This window comes from Podarcis cretensis (assembly GCF_951804945.1).
Source record: "Podarcis cretensis genome assembly, chromosome: 1".
NCBI classification, from domain to species: Eukaryota; Metazoa; Chordata; class Lepidosauria; order Squamata; family Lacertidae; genus Podarcis; species Podarcis cretensis.
Window position 1 is genome coordinate 21,474,699 of NC_137170.1, and position 25,116 is coordinate 21,499,814.

Consider the following 25,116-nt stretch of genomic DNA (forward strand, 5'->3'; position numbering starts at 1 on the left):
AACACAGTGTAAGGGAGCATATTGTATTTAAAAATGGGGTATCAGAGTTTTTAGGGGGCTAACCAGGTTGGGATAGCTGCGATAGCAGGCTTGTTGAGTTTTGAATGTTTTATGTAGATTTTTCAATTTCGTTGTTCTGTATGGGACAATAACAATAAAGATTATCGTATTGTTGTCACTTCCAACTCTACAGATCTATGATCCCTGGCTATTGGGCCTGCTTGTCTGCGGCTGAAATCCAGCAGCACCCTTTTATTAACACACCTCTTTGTAACACAGTCCTGTTGTGTGGTATTAGCTGGAAAAGGCTACCAACTTTTGTTTAACCTGAGGACTCACCAACGGGCAGTGATCTTCAACAGGTGTTTCTAGAACTAGGCAAAGGGTTTTGCTCGATGGTTCTGGAGAGCCAGAAAAGGAGCTTAGTGGCTAGCGACAGCTCTGTGACACATTTCACAGTAGACAGTTAGCTATGACAGCTGGACTCTGCCACTGGGGTTGGAGCCAGTATTGCTTCTGAATAAACAGTGGCTGGAAATCACAGAAGGGGAGCGTGTACTTGGGTTTGGGTCCTGTTTGCTGGTTTGCCTGGTTGGCCGCTCTAAGAACAGGATGCTGAACTAGATGGGCCATTATTGGCCTGATCCAGCAGGCTATTCTTATGTTCTTACACACTGGTGCTGGGGGGACCTGTATCTAAAGAGAAAGAAGCAGTTTGGCATTGCAAAGTAGACAGCTGCCATGGGGTCAAACTGAGTCTTGGGGCATCTTAAAAACTAGCAGCCTTATTATATCATTAGTGGACAAGTCTCTGCTTCATGAGTTGCATGGAGCATAACCTTTAAGTGGATTTACATATACAACAGGGAGGGTGTGTTGTAAGCAGTATGAGTTGCTGGTGGTCAGAAAAGAGGCTTGTCTCAAGGCAAATCTAAAAAAATGTAGTATATCAATCAATCAATCAAACATTTATTGCATTAGCATACAGCCATAGTAGTATAAACACTGACAACGGGAAACACTGGCCTGCGAGCGCTCCAGTTGGAGAACCGTCTTAACCAAAGGTGTCGTAGGCTTTGAAGACACTTGAACTCAGGATGTGTGAGGACATGTGAACTCAGGACGTGAGAAACGTGTGAGGAGGAAGACACGCTTGGCAAATCCACACCGTGATCAACTCCCGCCAGGAAACCAATGTCCCTACTGTGAAAGGATGTGTGGATCCAGAATTGGCCTCCACAGTCACTTACGGACTCATTGTTAAAACCGTGTTTATGGAAGACCATCTTCCTCGGCTATGAGTGATCGCCAAAGAAAGAGAAGGGTTAGGAGAATGATAGGAGTTAAGGGTAGAGCACATGCTTTGTATGCAGAATGCCCCAGGTCCAATCCCTGGCATTTCCAGGTGGAAAAGGCCCCTATCTGTAACCATAGAGCTCCCCAGGCATTTAGTGGAACCAGAGTGGCTGGGGAAACCCAGCTAGATGAGTGGGGTATAAATAATAAAATTATGATGATGATAATGATGATGATGATGATGATGATGATGATGATGGCCAGCCTGTTTTGGACTACAGTTCCCATCAGCCCCTTGGGAGTTGTGGTCCAAAACATCTGGAGGACGTCAGAGACACCAGTACTGAACTTGATGGGTAGGGACAACTGGCTGGGATACAAGCTGCAAGAGAACTATAGGCGTGAGGTTCTCTGGTGCTCCTGCTCTTAAGAGTTTACACTCCTGCACTAGGAGCCGAAGCACAAGCAAGAACCAGCTTCCTTACAGACACACCCTTAATCCCTTTACCCACCCATCTTTTCGAGATTCCCTTCCCCAAACTCAAAAGTAGCACACAGGCTTGTAGTCTCTCTCCGTGTAACACCTTCCACTTTTTCCTTAGGAGAGTTCTGTCGAATCCAGTTTTGTCCCCAGCCTTTCTTCTTCTTCTTGCTTCTAAAACTCTCGATGTGAGGGATTTAATTCCCAGGGAATTAGCTGCATCCTTTCCTCTCTGCCACCGTGTGTTGCGTTCCCTTTTAAGCCATCTGCTCTTCTCTTTTATCTGCCGCCGGAGGAGAAGCCAAGCCCCGTGTTTACACAGCAGCATGTCAGGCCTTGCCAAAAAGGCTTTCCTTGGGTTCTGGAGGTGCGGCTTGCATTCCCAGCTGAAACCCCCCCCCCCGGCACGTTGGATCCTCATTTGGCCCCTCCTTGGCTAGCCACAGATTCCTCCTGTGATTTGACAAATTCATGAAGGATAAAGTTATCAGTGGCTATCTGCCATGGTACCTGTGTTCCATCTCCACTGTTGGGGGCAGCAGTGCCTCTGAATATCAGTTTCTGCACATTGCAAGTGGGGAGAGTTGCACTCACGTCCCTTTCACGAGCTTCTGGACAGCCACACTTAACAACAGGAGGCCACAGTCTTCTCCCCCTTCTCCCTTGGACCACTCATCATCATCCCAACACCAATCCCATGGCTCTAAGCCTTCTTCCCCTGGGGGTTCCCTGGCTGGTGCCTCCCACCACTCCTTTGCCTCCAGACAGTCCATGACAAGGTGCTCAAGAACTGGTCCTTATGGTTCCTCTCTAATATATGCCTGCTTCTAAATAGTTTACCCACATATTCAGAAGGTGTGCCGGCCTGGCCCAGGATTCCACAACAAGCCATTGTTTCTTTTTAAAGAAGAGACGGCGTCACCAATTATTTTTAATGGTTTTCAGAGGAGCTTCCAATATGTAGCAAGCTAGAAGGTGCACAACAGGGAGGCAACAGCTTCGCAGCAGCTCCCCGTCATGAAGCGTTCCAGCCAATAGACTCTTGAAAGAAACCAACTTCTCATTTCCTCCGTGACTTGCATCTCGGCAGGAAACCTCAGTGTTTTTTCAGCAAGTCTTAGGGAGCCTTTAACTTGCTCATCAGAATAAACTGGTCACAGGATGCTCATTCTCAAAAATTCCACCCACACCCCAAAATCTGATAAAGGTGTTTCCTTTTATTGAATGGTTTGACCAATCTACCACTGATAGCCACCCAAGTGGCGCCTCCTGCGATCTTTTGCTTTTTGCACTTTCCCCATCAAAAATATTTACACCTTCTTTGAGCGCTCAGCCTGAACATGCAATGGAAAGAAGTTTACAAGGGGCTTTGGGACATGTGTGTGCCCCTTCCACCATGCCTGACCTTCACATGTTTAGCACAAACGTCTGTAGGGAATTCCGTGCTTGGGTGTCTCTTTGCAATCTGGACCCTGAAAACCCTGGAGATCTGTGCAAGGCAAATTTTCAGATGCAGAGATTTGGGCGAGGGAACAGTAGTTTATTAACCTTAGACTTGGGACAAGGTTACTTGAGAGCATAGCTGTCAACTTTCAGATTTGAAAATAAGGGATCAGCAGCCTCACCTATCCTGGGGACAGTCTACGGGATATCTAATAATCTGGGATAGCAGCGGGAAGAAGCAGGAAACGGCGCTGGAATAAGGGAATTTCCTGCAAAAAAGGGGAAGGTTGACAGCTATGCTTGAGAGACTGCCTAACAGGGGTCAGCAAACTTTTTCAGCCGGAGTTCAGTCCACTGTCCCTCAGACCTTGGGGGGGCAGACTATTTTTTGGGGGGGAAGGGAATGACCAAATTCCTATGCCCCACAAATAACCCAGAGATGCATTTTAAATAATAGGACACATTCTACTCATGTAAAAACATGCTGATTCCCGGACCATCCACGGGCCAGATTGAGAAGGCGATTGGGCCAGATCCGGCCTGCAGGCCTTAGTTTGCCTACCATAGCTGTCAAGTGTCTCTTATTTGAAGGGACAGTCCCTTATTCCAGCACCATGTCCCGCTGCTGTCCCTTATTGATGGATGTCCCTTAAATGTCCCTTAAATGATGTCCCTTAAATTTCAAAGGAAGCAGCTCCTCTCCCTCCCTCCCTGTCAGGCCAGGGAGGGGGAGGCTCCAACTGTGTTGCTTGGTTGTGTTGCTCACCCAATAAGAAGTCTAAGAACGACTGGGGGGTGGAGCTTGCATGCCTTGTGTGTGGCTAGTTAATGCAAGCTGAAGGGGTTTTTGAATGCTAGACGCCATTTTGTTGCACGTGCTGCTGCAAACTTTGCAGTGCAAAGCCAGGCCGGGGAGCCATCTTAAGTTGAGGCTGCATAGGCCTTGTGGTGCATGTGATTCAGATTCTATTCAGTTGAACTTCTGGTTACAAAGTTGGTTGGACAGTGTTCTCAAAGCTACCAGCATGAGTTTGACCAGACTGCAGGAGGACAGGAAGACTGGAGTGCCTGGAACAGGTGAGGCTGCAGGTCCCTTATTTTGGCTGCTGGTCCCTTATTTTCAAGGCTGCTGGTCCCTTATTTTCAAATCTGTAAGTTGACAGCTATGTTGCCTACCCATGTCCTAAACACCTCATATACCTAGCAAGTCACTACAACTGTCAGGGGAAAGTTCTCCTTCATGTCCCTAAAATATCAGAAGTCCCCTCCACTGTAACTCAGAGCAGAACTTTCAGTGTGGCTGCCCCGATTTTGCCAAACAGCATCTCCGTTTAGGTACCCCTGCTGTTTCTAGTTTCCAGAAACATTTGAAGACATTCTTGTTTTGCCAACCTGTTCCAGATGGACGAAAAAGGCCTCTGCCTTAGTTGTCAGTTTTGTATTGTGTTTAAATTTGTACTTAGATGTGTTTCTGTACTATTTCTGAACTTTTAGCTGTACTTAGTGGTGTGTTTGCAAATGGTCTTGAGTCACATGTGAAAGGCGATTCATAAATAAATGATTTACCTCAGGGCATGCTCTATAAGATGGCGGTTGTCAATGTTCCAGTATCCTTAACTACAGCTCCCATCTTCTCTGACCGCTGGCTATGTTGGTTAAGGCTCTTGGGAGTTGTAGTCCAACAGCATCAGGAGGGCACCATGTTAGCTGGGCTGTCATTGGAAACAGATTCTTTGACTCCAATTCAAGCCCTGTCTTCAGTACTGGACACTTCTCTCTCTGGGTCTGGAATGCGGACCCTGTTGCCTCACTGATGTTGTTGGTCCCCCAACTCCCATCAGCATGGCCAAAGGTCAAGGATGATGGAGCGGTCATCCAACAACATCTAGAGGTCCACACATTGGCCAGCCCTACATATCTGGCTGCCCAGTTCAGACAACAGAAGGTTCTTCTGAACAAACCAGTTTTGCAGGGGTAGGCTGCAAGGTTGACTTTCATCCCTACAGGGTTAGTGAAAGGAACAAACAGATGTCATTTATTAAGAACACTGTGCTTTGCAGAAATGAATCACCATTTTAGGAGAGTAAATCAGGGCTCTGGAGGCCTGGTCTCTTCGCCACTCACTGAAATCCACCCTGAAACCAAGAAATTGAATTGAGTCCCTCCCAGGAAGCCATCAGCTTTCCTGCAAGGACAGTGACTCACAGGAGGTTGAGCTCTTCGTTTTGGCTATATTAAGCAGCTCGGACCCATTTTAATGATAGGACGCACTGCTTCTGGCCTAATCTGCATCCTGGAAGAACGAGATCCCTTCCCCCACCCTCTAGCCTATTGGGTTTTGCAAGGCAAATTTTTGTTCTTCTGGCTCAAGCGGCATAATTAGTGGGCTGGCTTTGCCCATGTTGTGCATAAATTAGACTTTAGGTCTTGATTATTCTGCATAGAGAAAGGCAATGCTTTCTAAGGCAAATATAACAGCATCATAGACGTTTGGGGAAGGGCTGTAGGGTCTGCTTTGCATTCAGATTCCAGGTTCAATCCTTGGCATCTCAAGGAAGGCTTAGGAATATCTGCCGTCTAAAACCCTGGAAAGCTACCGCTAGTCATTATAGGTAACACTGAGCTAGAGGAAGCAAGGCGTCTGACTCGACAGAATGCAGCTTCCTATGTTTGGCGGATCACTTTTTTCTGGTGTTGTTAGAGTCAGAGAATTGTAGAGTTGGAGGCAACCCCAAGGATCATCTAACCAGCCTTTCTCAACCTGTGGGTCCCCAGATGTTGTTGAACTACAACTCCCATCACCCCTAGCTAGCAAGGCCAGAGCTCAGGGATGATGGGAGTTGTAGTCCAACAACATCTGGGGACCCACAGGTTGGGAACCACTCTAGTCCAACTCTTTGTAATACAGGAATCTCAACACAGAGACCCCAATCCAATCTGAGACCAGACCAGACCCTGCTCAGCTTTGCTAAGTGTTCTAGCAGTTTTATTGCTGCACCACTAGGAAGGTTTGGTATTATTATTATTATTACTACTACTACTACCATATAACACCAGTCCTGAAAGACCAACATTGGCTCCCAGTATGTTTCCAATCACAATTCAAAGTGTTGGTGCTGACCTTTTTTTTTAAAAAAAAAAAATATTTTATTAAATTTTCAAAATACATAATACAAGATCCCTACACCAAAAAACCAAAACAAATACACCAAGAAACCATATAGAAAGAAAGGAATAAAAAATAACAATAGGGAAAAAAAAGATAGAGGAAAAAAAAAAGAGAAAAATATAACCAACCATTCAATATAACTTTCCTTATATAACTAACTGGACTTCCTCGCATCTCCTTACCCTGCATTATTTATAATCAGAATGTCAGCAAATTATTACCTTATTTCATACCTTATTTTGTACTTTCCAAATATTATACTTCTAAATTTAAAATATTTTTTACCAATTGCTCATACCTTAAAATTAAACAAAATATTGCCTTAAATTTTGACCTTTTCTTACTTATAACTTAATTTTCTATTTTACAAAGCCTATTCGCTGGAGCTGGTATTTTCTAAATCGTGCAAATAGTTAACATTCATACAACTTGTAATATTTTTGTAGATAATCCTTAAACTTCTTCCAGTCCTCTTCCATTGTTTCTTCTCCCAAGTCTCGGATTCTGCCAGTCATTTCAGCCAGTTCCATATAGTCTATCAATTGCGTCTGCCACTCTTCCAGTGTGGGCAAGTCTTGTGTCTTCCAGTACTTTGCGATGAGTATTCTTGCTGCTGTTGTCGCGTACATAAAAAAGCTTCTGTTCTTCTTTAACACTTTCTGGCCGACAATGCCCAAAAGGAAGGCCTCCGGTTTCTTAACAAAGGTATATTTAAATACCTTTTTTAGTTCATTATAGATCATTTCCCAGAAGGTTTCACTTTAGGGCATGTCCACCAGAGGTGAAAGAATGTCCCCTCAGCCTCTCTACATTTCCAACATTTATTATCAGACAGGTGATATATTTTTGCAAGCTTGACTGGGGTCATGTATGTTGGTGCTGACCTTTAAAGCCCTAAACGGCCTCGGCTCAGTATACCAGAATGAGCATCTCCACCCCCATTGTTCAGCCCAGACACCGAGGTCCAGCGCCGAGGGCCTTTTGGCTGTTCCCTCACTGCGAGAAGGGAGGTTACAGGGAACCAGGCAGAGGGCCTTCTTGGTAGTGGCTCCCGCCCTGTGGAACGCCCACCCATCAAGGAAATAAACAACTATCTGACTTTTAGAAGATATCTGAAAGCAGCCCTGTTTAGGGAAGTTTTAATGTTTGATCTTTTATCGTGTTTTTAATGTTCTGTTGGGAGCCTCCCAGAGTGGCTAGGGAAACCCAGCCAGATGGGCGGGGTATAAATAATAAAAAATATTGTTGTTGTTAAATGTAAAACTTATCTTTAAGTAGATTCAAACACAGCTGGTGACCATTCCTTTCATGTGGATGCAAGTGAGTTGCTGGTCTGTGTCCTTGCACACACACACACACACACACAACCTCTGATCTTCTTGGAAGGAAAGACTGAAGCATGTCAGATGAAGCAGGAGGCTAGAGCCCTTCCTTTCTAATGGGTCAGCTTGCAAGGAATTGCCCCACAGCACTGACTCTCCAGTCATTCCCATGCTGTGCTTTGCAACTGTAGACTGCATGTGCTCAGAGGGGTAGCCCAGGAACGCGTCAGGGCATCAAGAGGGGAAGTGGCAAAAAGCTTACCCCGGAAAACAGATTTTCCGGGTGAAGTCGCTATCTTGTTTAACCCAGCGTGAAAGTTTTCAAATCATCTCTGGAAAATGCCCATGGGAAAAGAATGCTCGTTCAGATGACAAGTCCAATCCAAAGTAAAAGAAAAAAGAAAAACAATGAAAATTGTCATATGAAAATTGGCCTGGTTTGCATAAAGCCCCCCCCCCCCGAAATGCTCCCAATTTAACAGTTCCCCCAGAAAACCCACAGCACAACAATACAACCATTTGGCTGGCAAGGCTATTTGAGCTTTTTCATCTGAGAACCAGCCTTGTAAAATAATAATAATAATACCCTGGGGGGAGGGGGATCCTAGGTTGCCAGGAGAAGGACAGAGAGCTCTGTGTCTAAGTCAGCTTCCCACTGCATTCCCATAGCAGGAGGAAGTATTTTCTGCCAGCCTGCTTACTCGGTTCTGTGCGGTGCCTTCTTGCCTACGGCTGCCAAGTTTATGCTTAAATATAAGGCTGGTATAAGTTAAGCAGCATGACCATAGAGGATTTAATGCATATCACCAGTGATGTGGCATCAGGGAAGGCACCTAATATCCCCAATTATGCAGCATATCTCAGTGGGTAGATCACCTGCCTTACATGCAGAGAAGGTCTCTGAATCAAATAATTCCAGCTGAAAGGATCAGGGAGCTGGTGAAGTGCAGTGGTGGTGGTTGTACCATGTATCCACATGGTTTGTGCACGGTTACGGTGTGTCATGCTGCCCACCACTGTTTCTCCGGTTTGCAAATCTGCACCCCAAGCCCCAAAGGGATTGGCAACCACTGGATGCAGGGCCATTTCAAAATGAAATAAACAGCAGTATGTCGCCTCAAACAAGAACCAGATGCTTAAATACAGCCAGATAATTCTGTCCTTAACTCCCAGACCCAGTGGTTGTGTTTGCGCAAACCCATTAAAATTATCCCTGCCAATTAATCAACTAGCATTTAGTTGATTAATCTACTACCTGAAGCACTTAAAGCCTGCAATACCAGTAATTACTGGAACAAATGAATGGCAAAGGGACAGTTCCGTTAAACTCCCCCCCCCCAAGTAGGCACCTGTACCTAACCAGTCAAAGGTGACTAAGCTAACCGACCCGAAGGAGCTTTAATAAAGAGATTTGAGACCTGGGTGGCTGGTGCCTCTCCAGATAAGGTCAGCGGTGACTGAGAGTCATTACTATCTGATCAGTGTCTGGTGGTTTAAGAGGAGCTGGCCTCCTCCCAACTCTTTAAGTGACAGCTTAACTATCTTCCTGGCAACTTCAGTGGAGAACCTGAGGAGCACAGCCCTTAAAAGAAATAAAGCACAACACACCATTCTCTCCAGGCTGAATTAGTGACAGGTTAATGGGAGACGCATTGCTTACATTGCACATGTGACCTGACAGGTTTCTCTTGGGCCCCTGGGAAGACACACATTTTTCATTCCTGGCGGAATGCAGCAAAAAGTGGCAGGTGACGGCCTGTGTTATGTTCTGCGTGACACAAGCTGGCAAAAACCCCTGTGAAGCTTGGGAGGAGACAGCTTGGCCCGTCACTGTGTTTATTCAGCACAAAGGGCTTGGCGTCGGAGTTGTGTGCGGACTGTGGCCTCACAGCTTTGGAAATAATTTCCTCAAAAGTCATTAGCCTGCGCAGAAAATTGCTAGCCCACCATGTGCTGGCAGAGGAAGAATGGAAGTGCCAACAGCTTGGTGCATTTCTGGGCAGTGGGCTGGAGAATAAGACTTATTGGCAGCTGCTAGCTATGAGAGCTGTGTGCTGCCTCCACAGTCAAAGAAGACAGTGATGCTTCTGAATATCAGTTGCTGGAAACTGCAGAAGCTCAGGTCCTGGTTGTGGGTTTCCCAGAAGCATTTGGTTGGCCTCTGTAAGACAGGATGCTAGACCAGAGGGACCAGCAGGCTCATCTTATGTTCTTATGTTAACCTCAGTTTGTCATTAACATCTGCATCAGAAACTGTAGTTAAAGGTTTTATTGGAACGAATCAGGGTCATAAACCATGTTAACCTCAGTTTTTCATTAACATCTGAATCGGAAATTGTAGTCAAAGGTTTTTTGGAACAAATCAGGATCATAAACCATGATTTGACCTTGGTGTATTTCTGTAAACTATGGTTTTAACTATCCACGGTTTACCCTTTTCAGATATAGTGAGAAACCGTGGTTAGTTTAAACATAGGCACGGATGTTTCTGATCTCCTTGTAACCAGGGGCGTATGAAGTGGCCACCCCGGGTGACACTCTGGGGGGTGACAAGATGGCCCCTTCCACCCCCCAGCTGTAGAGCAGCCGAGGGCACATGCAGTCAGTATGGGCTCCTCTCACACAACAACCATACGGGCTGCCACGCGTGCGCAGTCTGTATGGACATCGCACATGCATCACCAGGCAGTTTGCCCCGCCTCTCAGCGTCCTGCCCTGGGTGCTGGAGATGGTACCTCCGCCACTGCTTGCAACTGCACCAAAGGAGAGGGAAAGGGGGAGTGTGAGAGACCAAGGCTTTCCCAGCCTCCGTTGCATGGAACTAAATTACATCCTGAACCAGACCCTTAAGTCACAGTTTCCCATTCAGGTGTAAGGATAAGCTGTAGATTTTACCCACGTTTTATTACACAGGGATTATGATACCTGAACTGACCCACTACTTTTACAAAAGTCAGCCACAAGACCTGATCGTGTGTGGCTCATGCCATGTGCATTTCTGGGTTGGAGCTCCATGTTGCTAATGTTATTTCCTGTGTTTGCTTTTCTACTTCATTTGTTGCTTTGAGCATTTCCTTTCAGAGGAGAAAATGGAGATAGATATTTGTGTTTAAGTAAATAAAATATATCCTCTGTGGAAGGGGAGAGGGGAGTAAGGAGCAGCCATTTGGAGATGGTATCACTTAAAAATATTGGAACAGCTGCCAGTGCTACACATACACACACACACACACAATTGTCCAGAGTCGCTGTGCTATCTTCCACTGTACATTTGGAAGGGTAGTAAATCTCTTCATTGCATTCTTCAAAGCCACCAGATCCTCTTTTAAATAAATCCCTCTTTAAATCTGCCTTTGTTATGGTATATACAGATCTTTCCCATCAGGCACTGGACTTGCTGTCAGCCACCTGGAGCTAACAAAATCACTACAAAGCCACATGAATTGTAAATGTCTCCTGTCCCCAGGCAACATCCCGTGACTGATACCTCTTTTGAGGGAAGCCTGTTTTCTCATAGAGTGCCAAATCCCAGTTTAAGCAGGGAGATGAGCAGGGATAAACATATGATTCAAAAAGCCTGCTTAGGGAGAATTCTTACAGTCAGGCAGCTGCAAGGTTATCGCCACCCTGAAATTATTCGTAAGTTGCTTTCTTAATCCTTGAGGATTTAGGCAGTGCCCAAATTCTAAGATGAAAAGGGCCAGCGTCACTCAGGCCAGCATTGTCCCCTTTTCATGGGCAAGGAAAAAGGTGCTCTGTGCATGTTCAGACACACTTCTTTTCATGTGCCAGGGCTGGACGCTGGCATTTCCAGCAGGTTGAATGCTAGCAATGCACAAAAGCTTTCTTAACTATTTATTACCCAGCACTCTCCCAGTGAGCGCCCTTTTGTGATCACACTTAGATACATGCTGGGCTAGTTTAAAAAGCTCCCTTCTTTGCCTTAAAAGCCTTACAGGCACAGAGGAGAGTTGCAGGCTTTCACCCTGAAAACAGACACTAGACGGCAAAGGGCGGCACCAGTTAAGTACTGCAGATTAATTAGTGGGCCAAAGTAATCCTTTCAGTAACTCCATCACTTTCTGTGCGTTTAATGGAGAAGGTTTCCTTGTCCACCATTCAGCAAATCCAAGAGAAGACCTGATGGATTTATGGTCAACTGTAGCTAAGCCCACATCTAGCTGCAGAATTACTCCTGGTACAAAGGCCACACCAGGATGCTATCAAAACCCTTCCTACCACTGCATCTCAATTTTTTTGCCTGGGAGGTTGCCAGATCAAGGGCAGGCAGTGCAGCATTTGCACTGCTCAGAATGAACTACCATAGTTTGGTTAAGCAAAGTTTGCAGAATTAGTTCAAAAATCCCTGGCAGTATTTCTCACCATTTCCAGGTGAATTAAGGCCATGTTCACATCATACATTTAAAGCATTGTGATATCACTTTGAACAGACATGGCCCCCCGGCCCGAAATCTGGGAGCTGTAGTTTGCTAAGCGTTTGAGGGTTGGTGCGAGACCCCTGTTCCCCTCCCAGACCTGCAGTTCCCAGAGTGGTTTAACAGTCAATCCCTTTTCACAGGGAACTTTGAGATTTGTTATCTCTAATGCCTGGCTATGGGAGAGGATTTGCTGCATGGTTTGAAATTATTTCCTTTTACCATGCAGACTTAAACGTCTGTCTGAGCTATCTGCATAGGAGACAACTCCTAGGGGCAGAAGGGTCTTCAGCCCCCCCTAAAATATCTGCGGGGGGCCGGGCCCCCCTCAAAGTTGATAGGCACATTGCCATTCAAATAGTGTGTTTATGTGACCATGTCATGTGATCAGTTATGCAAAGCAGGGCTTACCTGCCCCCCCCCCCCATATTTTATTCAAGCTGACAACCCTGGCTATCTGAGCTACTTTCTCATTGAGAACATTTGTTTATTAGCTTGCTTGTTGTTGCTTTGTTATATTTGTATCCTGTCTTTCCACCAAATGGTGCAAAAGGCAGCCAATAACACAAATATAATAAAACAGCAGTACTGGTTTCAAGCCATGCAGGAATCTGTCCTGCAAAAGGGGCACAAGTATTATTATGAGTAGCATTTATTAATTTATATACAGCGGTACCTCGGAAGTCAAATGGAATCCATTCCGGAAGTCCGTTTGACTTCCAAAATGTTCAGAAACCAAGGCACGGCTTCCGATTGGCTGCAGGAAGCTCCTGCAGCCAATCAGAAGCCGCATTGGACATTCGGGTTCCAAAGAATGTTTGCAAACCGGAACACTCACTTCTGGGTTTGCGGCGTTTGGGAGCCAAAACTTTCAACTTGCAAAGTGTTCAGGATCCAAGGTAGGTCTGTACTAGCTAATGCCGAAATGGCTTCAAAGTGGTTTACAAAAACATAGAAAATGGTTGCACAGCATATGGAGTAAACAGAAATGCACACTAAAACAATCCCATCAAAACATTAAGATATAAATGTCCACAAATCACTTCCATTGCGGATTCCTAGTCATGTAATGTACAGTTTGACTTGCTGCATACAGAAGGCTCCTGAGTTGAAACTACTGTACTGGCATTTCCAGTTACAGAAAGATCAGAGAAGCTGTTGATGGGATAGAACTTTGACTGGCACCTGAAGGGGTTGCTGCCTTTCAGCACCACAGACAAATCATTCGACCTGCTATTAGGCAGTACTCTGGGTTCCTTGTGCGAATGAAAAAGCTAAGCTTTGTCAAAACTCCATCTGAAACTGTTGAAACAGGAAAAAATAGAACAAGGCAGAAACTAGGAGGAGTCCATTTTATATATTAAAGGAAACAAGAGTCTTGCAAAATCTTCTTCCCCCATATATGCATATCTGTCAACCATCCCTTATTTGGTGGGAAAGTCCTTTATCCCAGCGCTGTGTCCCGCTGCTGTCCCTTATTGATGATGTCCCTTAAATTTCCCAGGTTTCAAAGGAAGCAGCTCCTCTCCCTCCCTCCCTGCCAGCCAGGAAGGAGGCAGGCTCCAACTGTGTTGCTTGGCTGCATTGCTCACCCAATAAGGAGTCTAAGAATGACTGGGGGGTGGAGCTTGCATGCCTTGTGCCGATCAAATCGGCCACGTTGCCTGGGGACTCGCCTTTGCTCAGCGCTTCCCAGCGGAGAGGTGACGGTGGTTTTCCTTGCTGCATCCCCTTTGCTGGGTTGCTGTGCTGTGGGAACCATCACTTGAGGCTTTGTTTGGCTGCTGGCTGGGCTTTCTGCCTTTGGCTCGGAGGGGCCCAGAAGTTGAACATACCTGTGCTAGGAAAATCCCTTATTTTGGCTGCTGATCCCTTATTTTTGAGGCTGCTGGTCCCTTATTTTCAAATCTGTAAGTTGACAGCTATGCATATATGCCTCCTCAACCACTTCAATCTGCAAAACTGGCCACATAATATTTGCTTCTTATATTTGTAAGAAATATAGCTTGAAGTGTGACAGCACATGCACTTTGGAACTGCCTATTGACGCCAGGCAGGCAACTTTGCTGTATTCTTTTCAGTGCTTGCTAAAAACACCTTTGTTTAGGCAAACGGTCTGTCCAGACCCGTAGAATACCAGCACATGTTTTAATCTGGTTTTTAGCTTATTGATCTTAATTATTATATTTTTACTGTTTTAAATCATTGCTTTTAACTGGTTCTCCATGACAATTTTATTCTCTCTTTCTTTATATTTTTTTGTAAACCACTTTGAGGTTTTATTGCAATCAAGCAGTATATAAACGCTGTGAAATAAGTAAGCAAATAAATGGTTCCTATTTCTCCTGTTTGTCTCCCACACAACTGTATAGATGACAGGGGAAGAGCAGGCCGCTGTCTGACTCCAGAGAATCCCTTTATGCAACTAAAGGCCGGCACACAGCAGGGGTGCCTCTGTTGAAAAGGCAAATAAGATTTAAATAGAGATAATCCCCCGAGGAAAAACTCTGTGGAGCCCAGGTCACCATCAAATAAACCTGTTAACTTGCACAGAAGAGTAATGTTTGAAACTTATAAAAACTACAAGACGCCTGATGAATGGGGACTAGTTGACAGTATTAAAAGAAGAGGAAGTAAAATATTAGGTTTCAGTGCGTGTTAAGGCCAAACTACAGTAGATGTAACATTCGCCATCAGGTGCATACGTGATTTTTGTTAAATAAATAGCTGTTAAGTGGGATAGGGGAGAGATAGGACCAGGGGAATGTTGTTGTGATGCCCTTTTCATTTTGATGCTTAGTGCCGGTGAGCCAGTCGCATTCTCCTAAAACTGCCTCTGCACCTGCTGTTTGCAATAGTACTACTGCTTAACAAAAATACGTAAAGAAAAGGAAAGCTCTCATTGCCTCAATCCCTGGAAAAAGAGTCATGGGTGTTAAGGTTGCATATGAAGTTGCCTTATACAGAGGTAGACCGGTACCTAGCTCAGGATTGTCTACTGCAGGGACAAAGGACCTCTGGCATTCCAGATGTAGATGGACTCCTGCTTCCATCAGCTCCAGCCAACATGGCTAGTGGTCAGGGATGATGGGAGATGTTGTCTGGCAACATGTGGAAGGCCACAGGTTCCCCAGCCCCGGGCTTCCTTAACTTGACAGTAGGTCTCCAGATCTCATGAAGGGTCTTCTCAAGCCCTGCTGCTTTGAAGAGAAGAGACCAGTGATTAAAACTGGGATCTTCTGCATCTGCAGCATAGCTTCTAAGTCCCAGCCCTTCCCTGCATAAAGCATCTTCTTTTAATTCCTGTTCTATAAACTGATCTTAGTTGGGCTTTTTTTCCTCTCCCCTCTTACTCATTACTTCCTTTCTGTTTCTTCTTCATTTCTCCCATCCTCTCCTGCCTCTATCTACTACTTGCAAAAAAAGAAATGCACACAGAAAGTTAAGTTTTGCTCTAACTTCAGAGGACAACTTCTCGTTTTGTATTTGAAACAGAGAGGGGTTCTCCAAATCCTAATTGTGAATTCTCCACATCATGTCTGGTTGCGAATTCTCCAAATCCTATTAAATTTATGGCTTGCTACAGCTGTGTCCCATTCTTCAATATGAAGAAGTTCAAAGCAGCATTTTAGCTGCACAACAATCCGATCCAGCACTGAGGGCCTTCTGGCGGTTCCCTCACTGTGAGAAGTGAGATTACAGGGAACCAGGCAAAGGGCCTTCTCAGTAGTGGCGCCTGCCCTATGGAATGCCCTCCCAGCAGATGTCAAGGCAATAAACAACTATTTTACTTTTAAAAGACACCTGAAGGCGGCCCTGTTTACGGAAGTTTTTAATGTCTGACGCTGTATTGTTTTTGATATTTGGTTGGAAGCCGCCCAGAGTGGCTGGGGAGACCCAGTCAGATGGGTAGGGTATAAATAATAAATTATTATTATATTATTATAAGTTGAATAAGCCCAAGCCCACTTGTTTGAGTGGGGATTTGAACTTACATTCCCATATCTCCCCAATCAAGGCACCTAAAGATTTATAAAAGCATGTCATAACTATACTATTAAGGCTCTTAATTTGCACATCACGATGAATCCATGTTCCTGGTTTGTGTTGTGCTGCTTGATCACTCCTGCTTGCTCCTCTTCTCCAGCATGAGCGAAACAAACCTTGAAATGCCGATGATGATACTGCCAGTCACTACAACCCAGCCCTTTTTAACCTTGGGTCCCCAGATGTTGCTGGACTACAACTCCCACCATCCCTAGCTAGCAGCACAGGGATGATGGGACTTGTAGTCCAACAACTTCTGGGGATCCAAGTTGAGAAAGGCTGCTGTAGACTAGACTGAGTTAGGTGGACCAAGGTCTGACTTGGTGGAAGGCAGATTCCTATGTTCCTATGATACTCCAGCGTCCTTGCAGAATTGAATGTACCAATTGGCTGAGAAAGAAATACTTTCAGGGATTGAAAGCAGATGTTGTCTGTGCCTCTGACCCACAATGCCTGGCATATATGCTCAGTGGGAGGGGTGGGTGACTAATTTATGGAAAACTGCAGAAGTCCAGGCAAAAATGAGTCATGCAAGAAAACAGCCTATTTTACTCAATTCCAAAACTGTGTTCTGCGGTTCAAAAACTTATCTGTGCAATGTGGGGTTTGTAACAGTTGATTTGCTTTCTGAAGGGAGAGCAGCGTGGAGATGGAGTTGTTGGTCGGTCTTCTCAGATTCAGGCAAGCCTTTGCATAACTGGTATTTGCTTTTTGTCAGGGTTGTTTTGCAATATGAAGCACTCAGGGCTGATGCTGTTATGAAAAGAAGCTGAATGGCTAGATCATCCAGGAGCAGTTTTAATTATCCTGGAGCACATGGCTTTGAGATCCTTCCAAAAGTTTGGTGCCCAGAGCGATTGTGATCAGATAGTCTTCTGTAATACGTTTTCTCGTGGTGCAAACAAGAACAGCATTAGCATAGTTGCGCTTTCATCCTGCAATTAATGCTGCTACCATGCCATTAAGGATATGATTGTGTTTTTGGCACGGGGCATCCTGCAGGACTTGCAATTAATTTCTAACTTCAGAAACAATTAAGCTTTGCCACAAAGCCCCCTGCTGGTTTGCCAGGTGATCTGTTATTAAGGTTTGCAAAAAGTACGCTCAAAAGAGCAGTAGTTTTTAACTTTTTGCAGGTAGGCTGGTGAATTCAGCCACAGCAGTACGCTCCTGCATGCTGCATGAAAAAGGATAAACAGAGCTTACGCCTATTTGCTTTTATTTGATTTAACGTAATTTATATGCTGCTCGATTGTAGCAAAACCCTGTAAGCGGTTTACAAGAAAAAAGTTGTGCATACCAATCCTAGTGACTCCCATGTTGCGCCCTTGACTTGCTGTGCCGTGTTATATTAATGCTGTCAACTCCCAGCATTAGGAGTAGCTTTGAATAATTGTTACGATGCAGCAAGGATCACTAAGTTAAATCGCTGAGGGTGGGATTCAACTAAGGAGCTGCGTCAGCAGAAGTCTGAAATTGGCTGGGGGTGGGTAGGTGGGAGGCCCTCCAGAACAGTGTGCAGGGGAGCAGAGGGGATTTTTCCACCTGGCAAACTGCAGTGTTTTAATTCCACCCCTTGTAACTTAACTGCCATTGTCCAATATTTTATTTTTTCCATTTTTAGGGGAAAGGGGCATTTGCTTACTAGTAACCTTAACTTTTACTACATTGCTTTGAGGGTGATATCAAAGCTAACCAGTGCTGCTGAAATGTTAAAACAGGATTTGTGGCTATCATATAGGAAAGAGTAACCAGCATGCATTATAAAAGCAATAACAGCAACAGCCATTCTTTTCAATCACTTAATGCGTTGGGGAAATCCCCGAGATGAAAGTAATCTATGAGATTGTCTGGTGTTGCATTTCCCTCCCGGTTTTCTAAGCAATATTAAAATGAAACTTAATCTGTATTTAGGGTGGTTGGGTGCCCTACATTTCAGAGGATGGGGCTCTGTTTTAACAGCTGCCGGAAGACAGTCCTCTATTTGAAGACATCCTTTATTTGAAGAGCTGTCCGGTCAAAGTCTGATTTAAAGATAAAGAACCCTAAGAAGGGAGCATAGGGGCCTTGAAGTGACCTCTCAGCAGGTAGCAGGTAACTTCAGGATGACAGACTGACTGAGCAGGCAGACAGGTCACCAAGTCAACCGTCCTTTGAAATACAGTTTTTGCCCAGTGTTAGCAGACGCATGCCCCTAGTTTTGAAGTGCTCTGAATCTTGATTGCTGCCTGCAGTAGGAGAGGAGCCAATTCAATCTGGTGATACCAGGTAAACATCAGTGCAAGAGCTCTTCTGTCCTTTGATATATGGATAAAAATATAACTCTTATTTCAGGGAAGTGAAGCTGGCTTCATAGATTTGGGCTGTTTTCACCAGACACCTGCTAAGGATTACAGCCTGAAAGTTGAAGGTAAGTTCCATGTAATGTTTACTGGCAGTTCTGAAAAAACTAGCAAAATGCCCATATATTTTTTTTTTTTACAAGCTGGATGTATGTAAAGGGAGGGTCTGCATAATGCAGATAACCTGTGGCTGTCTTTTTCAGATTACAAAAGGCATGGTTATTCAGGAGGCTTTTGTCTGCTAAGTATCTGCTGTTGTTCTTTTTTAATGTAATTTTTAGCTGCGGTCTGTGCCTTTTCATTGTGTTTTTTGAACTATTTGATGGTTGCTTTTTTGTTGCATTTCATGACATTGCCATTTTAAATTGTTGCAAGCTACTCTTCACAATGTATACGCGCTTAAAGAACAGAATAGTGTTATAAGAAAAAACTGCTTCTTTTTCCTTATGGGGTATCCAAGATCCCGCATAGAGTCCTTATGTAGGTTCTCTATTGGTAGGAGAAAATAACAGAGGCCAACCAGAGAATATTGAGAAGCAAAGCAGCTAGTAAGCCTGATTTTTATTATACTGTTGCACCAGGGTCCCCTGCTCACCCCATGTAGGGAGGGAGGAGAGGAACCCAGAACATTGGTGTGCAAGCTCTTATATAGATTTTTGAAATTGTAGCTGAAGACCAACCCCCAAAACATTATACATACATCACAGAAAGAGGTAGTCCCCAGCAGAAATTTGAGTGTGTCGCTTCTCCTGTCTGCCAGGATATCTGATAATGCCTTTTCTGACTGCCTTTTCTGGGTAGCCTGGCCATTCCTTTGAGATGGTAAATACTTAGTTCCTGAATCTCTTACGCATATTGATAGTGTGCTCAGCTTAACAGATACCATACTTGCCAGACTGTATTTACAGGGAGGTGTAAGCCCCTACAGTCCAAAGACAATTAGAAAGCTTTTCCCATTTCCTTCCTCCTTGCAGAGAAACATTTGAGGTCAATTTGGGAGAGTAAAATGGCTTCAGGATTGTCCTCCTGTACTATTTCAGATGCGTGGTTTATATACTTATGTATGTGTTTGCTTGTACATTTATGAATGAATATATATATATATATATATATATATATATATATATGACCTTAGAATTCCTATAACAATAGAAATCTCAATCTTAATGTAAATAAATAACATGCATATGCATAGAGTTTCTGGGCATTTTGCATCAGACATCCCTTTTCCACTCAGTTCCTCAATAAGGCACCGCTTGGCATTTTTACCCCACCCTTTCCTCCAAGCAAGCATTTCAAGGAAGTGTGCAGTAGTGGAGGCAGTGCAGTGCAGTGGTTAGAGTTTCGGGCTAGGTTCCCCCACCTCAAAGGAGCCTCTTCTATAAATGAAGCACAATTGGACAGGAATCAGCAAGTTCACTTTGGAATGAAAGGAAGGGAGGAGCAGCATTCCTAAGTCATCCAAGCAGCCTCAAAAGTTCTTATTATCTAGATTAGTACTAACAAGTGTGATAATTATCTCAGATCATTTGATCCAGACAGTCCTATGGACATCGGCCAGTTCCAGGCTGTCGCCTGTGTATAACATTTGACACACTCCAGCATATTTTGAGTAGCTTTCTCCAAAGGAAACTCAGAGCGCTGATCATTTCCAAATGGAAAACGTTCTGAAAAAGTTGTAATGCTGGAAAATGCCAAGATTGCTCCAGCTTGATCTGCAAGATCTTGATCCATCCCTCCTTGGGTGAGATGGTAGAGCCATGTCAGTTATGCCACTTTTAAACCACTTTAACTTTGTAGCGTAAATGTGCTGCCCATAGACAAAACAATTTCAGCCAATGCAGTTGAGCATGTCTTCCATTTGAAATGCTTACAACACCCAACTGCCCCTTCATGTCTACTTTCTCCTGCATTAATGAGCAGCCCAAAACAAATCCACCTCTACGCTTATATAATAAGACAATACAGACACAAAAATAACTCCCCAAAATACACAGAACACCAGCAGTGACGTTTTGCAAGGTTCTCAGGATTGCATGACAAATATTGACAATGAAGGTGTCAGCGCACCTTCTCAAGGATCGCTTGTTTCAGTGTCAATATAGTTAAATGGTATACTTAAAACAGAAGAAAACACTGCTCCGGATTTTGCAGTGCCTTGGATAATAAAGAAGATTTCTGAATACAGTCATATCTTGGAAGTTGAATGGAATTCGTTCCGGAAGTCCGTTCAACTTCCAAAACGTTTGGAAACCAAAGTGCGGCTTCTAATTGGCTGCAGGAAGCTCCTGCAGCCAATCGGAAGCTGCAGAAGCCCCATCAGAAGTTCGGCTTCCAAAAATAGTTCACAAACCAGAACAATCACTTCTGGGTTTGCGACGTTCGGGAGCCAAAACGTCCGAGTACCAAGGCGTTCGGCATCCAAGGTATGACTGTACAGTGGTACCTTGGGTTAAGTACTTAATTCGTTCCGGAGGTCCATACTTAACCTGAAACTGTTCTTAACCTGAAGCCCCACTTTAGCTAATGGGGCCTCCTGCTGCTGCTGCGCCGCCGGAGCACGCTTTCTGTTCTCATCCTGAAGCAAAGTTCTTTACCTGAAGCACTATTTCTGGGTTAGCAGAGTCTGTAACCTGAAGCGTATGTAACCTGAAGCGTATGTAACCCGAGGTACCACTGTATAATGCATATTTGGACTGGGTCCCCCCCCCCACTTCTGCATAAACAATTTTAAATACCTTTCTGTTCTTGTTATTTGAATTTATATCCCTCTCTTTCTTCAAAATGAGCCAGCAAACAATAAGCAGTAAAATGATTTTAAAAAACCTTTAAAACAATTCCAGTTCAGATGCAGACAGGGAAAGATCTGAGTTTCAAAGGTATTCCATAAGCACCAAAAAGGCAACAGAGACAGCACTATTGAATCATAGAATGGTAGCATTGTAAGGGCCTGTTGTTGTTTAATCGTTTAGACCAGAGCACGCCAGGCATTCCTGTCTTCCACTGCCTCCCGCAGTTTGGTCAAACTCATGTTCGTAGCTTCGAGAACACTGTCCAACCATCTCGTCCTCTGTCATCCCCTTCTCCTTGTGTCTTCAATCTTTCCTAACATCAGGGTCTTTTCCAGGGAGTCTTCTCTTCTCATGCGGTGGCCAAAGTACTGGAGCCTCAGCTTCTGGATCTGTCCTTCCAGTGAGCTTATAAGGGGCTATATATTCCCTATATTGTGCAGAATTGACCTCCTGATATCCTGGCCTATTGAGATGTTTTGCCCTTATGTGAACAAGCTCCAAAGAACCACAGACCCTCGTACAGATTCCCCTCCTCTGGCGCATGCCATAATTCTCAATTTCCTAACCTTGTTTGTGACAGACCATAGTTTTCTAGTTTGTCTGAACAGTAAACTATGGTTAGAGCTTGCCTGCAGACTAGGATCACAAATCAGGATCATAGGCTGGATTGCAAATAAGGCTTTTGTTTGTGAAATGCCCCAAATTTTTGGCTAGCTATGCAGTCGTTGCTCGTAGCTAGTTCCTGCAGTTCACTTTGCTAAGATTAGTCATTTAAATTAAGTTGCCACTTAACTGAAAATGTAGGCCTCTGGGCTTGTGCTTCTCCAATAATTTTTGTAGTATCTAGTGTTTGAGATGATGAAAGCATTGGGGTGGCCCATGCTGCTTTGTGATGGGGCAGCCTTTCTCAACCTGTGGGTCCCCAGATGTTGTTGAACTACAACTCCCATCACCCCTAGCTAGCAAGGCCAGAGCTCAGTGCTGATGGGAGTTGCAGTCCAACAACATCTGAGGATCCACAGATTGAGAACCACTGTATGGGGGAAGGGGGAAACATCTCTGATAATATCTCTGCTTTTCTCAGAAAGGAAAAGCCAATGGGGGGGGGTATACTTAAAATGTGTGTCTGTCTGAGCAGCATATTCACACAGTTAAAAATAGGGCACTTTGAGACAGGGGGAAGGACAAACCCAAAACATGAAGTAGAAAGCCAAACAGATTACTCGTTATTCTCTTCTCTTTTTAACAGCTATGGTACATAGAGTAACTGGGAAGTGAAACAAGCACAGATAATTACATTAAGCTCCCATGTGCCCTGCTGACAGCTGCATCTGGGATGCTTTCACATCTGCCAAGGCCTGTTGCTGATGCATTCTGGGAAATTAAAAAGAGTTTATAGCCCCAGCTCTGCAGTGCTGCTGGGCACTCTGCTTCCACAGCCAGATAAGCCTGACAGGGGCTGCTGATAGGCAAAGAGACAGCGGAACCTTTGCCCAGTGCACCCTCAAATGTGAATCTAGATCTGGTCCCAGGTCTTTAAGTCTTTAAGGCCTTATACAGATCCTATGAACAGTTGTACTTACAACTGTCCAGAGTCTTTTCGGTGGTGGCTCCCAGATTTTGAACTCCCTCCTTAGGAAAGCTAGACTGGCTCACTTCTTGCTGTCTTTCCACTGGCAGGTGAAAACCTTCTTGTTCCAACAGGCTTTGGGAAACTGACCACTTTTAATGAAAGGGCTGGTGTGCTGTTTTCATTGTAATGATTGGTATGGTGTTAATATATTTATGTATATTGCTTTAATTCTATCAGTGTTTAATTGTTTCTTTTTTAATGGTTACTTTTTCTATGTTTTTAGTGGTCCTTATTCTTATCTGTATGCCACCTTGAGTCCCGTAAGGACTGTGAATAGCTCAGTTGGTAGAGCATGAGACTCAGAATCTCTGAGCCATGGGTTCAAGCCCCACATAGGGCAAAAGATTCCTGCATTAAAGGGGGTTGGACTAGATGACCCCCGCTGTCCCTTCCAACACTACAATTCTTGGATTCTAGGATTGCGGTGTAAAAAGGCAAGGTATAAATAGATAAAGAAAAGCAAGCAAACAAACATGCTTGAATAGTGGGGCTTAGACAGAAGGTAACTGAGGTGATCCCTGTGGAAGAGCCTGGGATCAGGCCTCAGACTTGAGTCTTCCTCCCCGATGTCTTTACTGTCAGGAGAAACTGCTGAATTAACAAAGAGATTCTGCAATCATTTAAAGACATCACAAAATGAAGTAATGATGGTAGTTCTAAATTTGATGGAATTTCACTTCTCTGTTGATCAGGACAGTGTTTACTTTTCTCAAAGCCTTTTCTTGTTGCATTTCTTGTTACCTTCCCTCTGTAACCAACCATCTTATAGCAGGCACAGAGAACATCCAGCTCAGTGGCCTTAACTAGGCCCAATACAAGCCAAACTTTGCCTGCAAAGGCTATTTCACCTGCTCTGGACCTGACATCATGTGTGGTGTCAGGTGAGGCACAGTGAGGAATGTGGCTCCAAAGGACCATTTGGGAGCTGAAAGAGAGCTCCCAGCCGTTCTTCTGCAAGCTGGGTTCGCAAACAGTGCCAAGTTCATGGGGTGGGGGTGGGGGGCTCACTGTCGCCGCCAATTAGGTGATCAGCTATCAGCCACCCCCGCTTGTCTGTTTGCAAGATAAAAATGCTTAAGAATCCCTTGCTCAGGCAGTCAAAGGTATTGCGGAGGCTGCTGGCTTTCCATCATTAGGGAGATTACTGATTAATAGTCCTTAATAGACAGTCAATGTCTCTGGAAGGAAGCTAAGTGTGGTGTAGTGGTTAAGAGGGTTGTCTCGTAATCTGGGGAACCGGGTTCGCGTCTCTGCTCCTCCACATGCAGCTGCTGGGTGACCTTGGGCCAGTCACACTTCTCTGAAGTCTCTCAGCCCCACTCACCTCACAGGGTGTTTGTTGTGGGGGAGGAAGGGAAAGGAGAATGTTAGCCGCTTTGAGACTCCTTAAAGGGAGTGAAAGGCGGGATATCAAATCCAAACTCTTCTCTTCTTCTTCTTCTTCTAACGCTTAGAATTAGTGCCAGAGAGAGATATTGGCCTCTGTGGAAGGAGGGACACAAAGTTTTTTGAAAATTCAGGGTTGGGGGAGAGATTTGGATAGAAATAGCCATTTTTTGTTTTCTGTTTTTTTCCGGTTTTGAACTTTATTTTGGCTCAGCTGTGTAGGGCTTTTCTTAGACATAATGTAGTTATGGTCACTGTCACTGGCAAATAGAGAGTCAAATATGTTGGGGGCGACCAAAGCAGTTTCTGTGCCAAAACCGGCCCTAAACCCCGATTGAAATGGATCCAGAAAATCAGTTTCTTCCAAAAGCGCCCGGATCTGGTCTGCGACCATTCGCTCCAGAACCTTGCTCAGGAAAGGGAGATTAGTAACTGGCTGGTAGTTAGGTTTTCTGATTCCAGGAAAGGTTTCTTAAGGAGTGGTTTTACCACTGCCTCCTTCAAACAGGCAGGGACCACCCACTCTTGTAAAGAGGCATTGGCCCAGTAAAATTCGTTAGCTGACACAGCGAAGCTTGGGCAATTGCAGATTCCCATCAGTGTGGAGGCTTCTTAGAGGCAGGTTTGATATTCACCACTCAAAACTATTTTCCTTTGTTCTTCACTATGAGGAAATATACCCTGTCCCTAGATGAACCCTGCCCACTTGAAAGCAAGTTTCACCTTGTGTGACAGGTTTGAAAGCTTTACGTGCCCAGAGGACGTTTGT

The 25,116-nt window shown here is 44.6% G+C and overlaps 1 protein-coding gene across 2 annotated transcripts in view; it reads left to right on the top strand.

Annotated features, from left to right (window-relative positions):
* SYNE3 (spectrin repeat containing nuclear envelope family member 3) overlaps nt 1–25,116 on the top strand; it is a 95,142-nt gene that overhangs the window by 6,372 nt on the left and 63,654 nt on the right. The window contains exons 1-2 of one of the 2 annotated variants that reach the window (XM_079947978.1): nt 16,751–16,875; nt 18,529–18,604. The gene's annotated coding sequence lies outside the window, so the exon portion shown is untranslated. Of the gene's footprint in view, nt 1–16,750; nt 16,876–18,528; nt 18,605–25,116 lie in introns of those variants that run through there. The other variant, XM_079947977.1, reaches the window with a different exon arrangement.